The sequence below is a fragment of the Manduca sexta genome, chromosome 22, assembly GCF_014839805.1.
Source record: "Manduca sexta isolate Smith_Timp_Sample1 chromosome 22, JHU_Msex_v1.0, whole genome shotgun sequence".
Lineage (NCBI taxonomy): Eukaryota > Metazoa > Arthropoda > Insecta > Lepidoptera > Sphingidae > Manduca > Manduca sexta.
In genome coordinates, this window is record NC_051136.1 from 9,972,990 (window position 1) to 9,978,922 (window position 5,933).

General features: G+C 34.8%; 1 pseudogene; it reads right to left on the reverse strand.

Moving 5' to 3' along the window:
- Window positions 1–1,453: 1,453 nt before the first annotated feature.
- LOC119190198 overlaps window positions 1,454–5,933 on the reverse strand; it is a 29,308-nt pseudogene continuing 24,828 nt past the window's right edge.

The window sequence follows — 5,933 nt, forward strand, 5'->3', positions numbered from 1 at the left end:
CAAAGCTAGGGAATACAGTTCAAAGTTATTGGAATTCTTCGCTCAATTAATACGAAACAAGCAACTTGCGGCGTTAAAGTAGCTTTGATCTCAATAAATGGGTGGTGTCTGATTTAATTAATTCTTGTGACTTCTAACGTTACAGCTTAGATAACACTTGGATAACGTTTTATAGTAACTGTTAATACTGGGGCCACACTAGTTTTAGGCATGAAGAGATGAACCGTGGGGAAGCTATGACTTTCCGTATGTACCGAAGACCATCACGGGTTTTAGTTGGTATGCCGGTGTGGGTATCTATAAATTCACAACGACAACCTCTATAGGTTAGGGATTCGGTCCCACGATCGCTCGGATGATGCTATACTCAAGAGTGGGCCGTAAGACCGCTTAAACATAACCGTTCTGATATACGTTTCCCCAACATAACCCCACGTAATGATAATGCGTTTTACTGGCAAAAAAGTGAACCTATAACGATAATTTGACGATGGCATTAGACATTTGAGAAACAAAGGTGAAGCTATGAATTATCACAATAACTTCACGATGGCGTTATTAGACATTTGACAGATGAGAGGTGGACTGCAATAATTTCCAAAACATTTTAATGCCATGTGATTACGTCCTCGGTCACTTGATATATCGCACCTTTAGAACTAAGGTGACGTAACTCAAAAAAGCTTTGTGGGAAACGAATACAAAAGATTTGAATACAATTTAGTAAGCAGTGTATTGGGTGGAAGTCGAAAGTGAGTATCTCTATTTCTATTTTATAATTTTGTCTTTTTCTCGTTATAGGGTAGAGCATGCTTTGGCAGCTTGTGTTTAAACAAAACCAGGAAATTATAACTTTCAGATCACTTTAGTTCTAAGAGTGCGATACGCATTTAGTAATCTCGTTTAGAAACAACATTATCACTCATACTTCCGAAGTAGATCTAACAATTATCTTAAAATGAAGAAAGGGCTTCCATTGATTGTTAACTCTTCTGCTAAAATTTGAATTAGATCATAACCGTAGTATGACGTTAGCATTAAACGCAAATGATGATAATAAACATTACACCAAACGACACCATACCATCTAAGTTCGAGTTACTAGACTCGAACCCACTTCCTACTACATCATGGAATCATCCGTGCATTTCGTCTACATATAAGGCTTTATGGTGTTTTTGTTAAAAGAGATTTTATAAGCACAGATATATTTTTGTACCATTTTGTACTCTACGCCATAAAACTTAAAGACTAAGTTTAGTGTCTAGTTGATACTGGAGTTAACTTCTCCGGCATAACTGATGACCATTATTATTCCAATCATCGGCGAAGTAACAAAGTTCGTTAGACCAATATGATTGACGGAACTTGACTATTAACATTATCATAGTCACAATTGAAATCTTGAAACCATCAAACTACACAAGCTTTTCTCGTTATGAAGAAGCTTTCGTCTTCAGCAACAACACTGGCCAGTACATGGTTACGAACAGGAGAAACAGGGCAGGGAAAACCACGCGCGAAAGCTTGTCTATTTCCCTCCACAGGACACGCTCTTGCCCGGTATCGGCGTCTACCCAGGCAACCTAGAACAAACATCCGTAACTTTTTAAAAGAAATTTAATTATCTATACACATAACAAAATTGCAACAATTCGATGAATGTACATTAAAGGTATTGAGAATAAACTAAAATGGCGGTCTTTATTAGAGCAACAGAAGACAAAATAATAGACTTTAAAATTATTGCCTGTTCGTCTATTTTTGTACACGTATCACGCAAAAATTAAAACACGAAATTCATTGAAATTTTCAGCGATATATTGCTAGAGTATACATAAAACATAGGCTCCATTTTATCCGGGATAATACAAAGTGCGAGTTTAATTCCAGAAAAACATTTTAACGTAGGCGGACCCGCGTGCAAAAGCAAGTATTTAACAATCAGTATATATCCAATATCTCGCAACGGTCAGATTCTTAGAAATATGTTGAGATTTTAAAATAAGCACTTTCGTTCCTAGAATAACTAGATACAAATTGTTTTATTTAAATCTTTCGATGCGATAACGGAGTCTGCGGTCGTTTTCTGGAGAATGTGATGCAGATATCGTTTGTACGAAACTCTCATTCCTTTTATGATATTTTAGTATGAAACTAATAAGAGGGAGTTCAAGTATTACGTAATGCATTTTTAATAATTTTGACCCTCTCTGTAAGTGCCGTAACGTTTTTCAGTAAGCCCCCCCCCCTCCAAAAAAGTTACACTCAATTGAACATTTTATCTCAGTCATAATTATGTTACGCAATACTAAAAATACCTTCTTTAACGTTGTAATCTTTGAAAAAAAATAAAAAGGTTTATAAACTTGTTTATAAAAAGCGACGATAGCCTAGTTGGGTATGAAACGGTCTGCCGAGACGAATGTCCGCAGGTTCAAATCCCAAGGGCACACACCTCTGACTTTTCTAAAAAATCATGTGTGTATTCTTTGTGAATTTATCGTTCGCTTTAACGGTGAAGGAAAACATCGTGAGGAAACCTGCACATCTGAGAAGTTCTCTATAGGAATTTCGAAGGTGTGTGAAGTCTACCAATCCGCACTAGGCCAGCGTGGTGGACTAAGGCCTAATCCCTCTCAGTAGTAGAGGAGGCCCGTGCTCAGCAGTAGGCAAGTATATAATACAGGGCTGATATTATTATTATTATTATATAAACTTGGGAGAACAAAATAAAAATGACGTACAATACAATCAAGGATTCCCGTAAAAAATAATGTTACGTAACGCGTTGTACGAACCCTCTCTCCGTCTCTGTAACGCTTCGTAACATTTTAAAAGAACCCCCTCCCTTGTATTGTGTTACACAATACTTGAACGCCCCCTAATGTAATTTTATAGTCTTTTAATTTAAAATTATAAAACAAATTGAAGATACTCTAAAGCGAATGGGGTGAAGCTATACTATACAAGATTCCATAAAATACACGACACATTTCATTTACTGAATTCTAAATAACTGATATCTCCTGTCTTATAAAACATTTAGATGACAAGAATAATTAAAACTAGACCAGAAAATAGGTGTTTGAAATGAAACTGCTAGACATCCAATGTATAAATTAATTTGAAATGGATATTCATTTCGTAGATGTTGCTTTGATCATGTTTCTAGGAATATGGGTCGCCATATTCTGTCTAAATATTAGATCTAAATATATCTCAAAATTAACATTTGGAGAAGATGATTTTGAAAATAATTTATGTTCAATTAAAGAGTTGTAATCAAACAATTTGTTACGTTAGGTCACGATCTTACCGGTCTCAAAAATATTCAAAATTTATCCCAAAAGACTAACAATTTTCTTTAACATGACCCTGGACCCTGCCTTAGCCTATCAAGGGCCAGATTATACAAGCACACCGGACTTTTGACAAGACGCTACACATAAACAATATGTATTTTTAGTGGAGGGACCTAATTATGCCCACAGGTTGGGAAGAATAACGTATCAGATAGTGGAACTCGTTCCCCCGATTACACTATGTGTTAACCACATCCATCCATCTTAAGTCTTGTAAAATATATGAAAATTCTTGTGAACTCAATTGGGAAAAAAATATGTCCACGGTAGTTCATGCTTTCATGTGACTAATATAAATATACGCAAAGAAATAAATGACAATAAAATAAAAAAAAAAGCTTTCATGTGACAAATAAAAATATACGCAAAGAAATAAATGACAGAGCAAAATAAAAAAAAAATGGTAATAAAAGAGCTCCCAACGTGTGGGTATCCTTGTGCTAGCTACTTGAATGACCTATTATATCGGTCATCATCTATGAATATATCATGTAAGTATGATCCGTCTTCCCTTCTTCATACTTCAACCCTGGCTTATGATAGTAAAATATCTAGATGCTTAACTTCCCGTCAATAATAAAGTCATGTATCGGCACATATTTAGCAAATCGATTCATGAATTTTATTGGGTCAATCACATTAATAAAATATCAATTGAGCCTTTCTTGATATAACATGTTAACGTAACCTTTTTATTGAGATACTTGCTAGTTTCTCATTTAATATCCCATTCATGACATACATTGGACATATTAAAAAAGTTTCTACGATATTTGGAATATTTGAGGACTAAATGTTGAAGATGAATTTCGAAATTCAATAAATTCCCAAAATTAACTACGTTTATTTGGTTCTATTTAATATCGTTTGCAGACAATGTAAAAATATTTACATTATAATTATATGAGCAATATTTATTCTATATATGTTTAAAATGTTTGTTATAAAATTTTGCTTGGTCTGAATATTTTCAGCACTTTTATTTATTTATAATTATGATCTTTCATCTTAGTTGACATAGATAGAGTGATTAGCTAGGCTAGGGCCTATATCGTCCTCATTGATGTGCATCGCGTTCTTTCGGTTATTTGAACAACGGATTATATTTTATTATCTTTTTATATCTGGCCACTTTGGTTAACCTTGAGCTTAGTTTTTGTTTACAAAATCTGGTGCACAAAAATAGCAATTTGAAGCTTTGAGTTTGGTCAGTTAATGACGTGCATGACCGTACATGATTGCTTAATACCTGTAGTATGCTCTGCCGCCTTTCCATCCCCACCACATGCGGCGTGGTTGCCGACGGCGCTGGATGCACTGCAGGTGTAGCCGCTGGAGGGGAGGTAGGGGAAGTGAGGTCCACCTTCCGACACCTCACGCCACTATTCTCCCACGCCGCTATGGTCCCACATGACCCCTTGTCCCCGTTCAATCGCTGCAAAAATCGACGTATCTTTGTTTCAATGATCTATGTTCTGGGTTTGAATGAAGGGGAGATAGAATATTAAGGATTGATGCGAGGATCAAGCAAAAGATTGATCGCTTATATTTATGTTATTGCAAATATATTATCAAATAGAGAGTTTGTTATGCTAATAAACTTACTTAGAGGGAGCTTTTAAGTTCCTACAATGTAGTGTCAGAGCAAACTACTATGTCAAAACATTTTCCCTAGACCTCAATAAATGAACTGCCTCTGTGGCTATGCATTAGGTCCTTATGTATATGAAATTGACGTTATGTATGGGAGGATTCAATGTCGATGTTTTTTCTTTACCAAAGAGTACATATTTCAGATCAAATTGGCCAGTACAATAATACATGAATATCATAAATAAGAACCTAATATTAAGGTACAATTGCAGTGCTAAGGTTCGATCTCCGGGTCGGACAAAGTGATAATGAGTTTTTTTAATAATTATCAGCCCGAAATCTAGAATTTGTCCTCAATATGGCGATAGGCTCGCTTCCTCACATCATAGGACTGAAAACAGGCGGTGGAAAGTGGGTGTACCCAGTTGCGCCCCGCCTATGTATTTAATTGTTAATAGACATAAGTGTATTCAATTAAGCAACTAAGAGCATTTTCAAGACACGAAAACTGTTTATATTTAGCTCTTTAAGAATAATAAATTCATTTCGTGTTAGGACATGAAGTGTTATGTCTCTAGAGGTTTACTAACTACGTCATTAGCTTGACTAATTTCCAAGAAACTCCAGTTTGCGTATTACTGTAGCAAAATTCAATGTAAGAACATTTTACATATATCTCCTTGTTCATACGTGTGTGTTTTCTCGGAAAGGTATGCAAGTTCTTTGAGATATAGTATTGAATGTGGTTTTAATATTAAAGAGAATGGACTATACAAAATTTTCATATAATGAAATACGTATATTTATTATATTTTATTAATACAAATGCTGCATTCTATATTATTTAATAAATATTATATTACCTTATTCTTTTGTTTTGTGATTTACTTTAATTATAACTACTCTAAGGGTTAGGAATTTATGTAAAGTGCCTCCATAACCTTTTAAAAATAATTTTTAAAATGCCTTAAATAC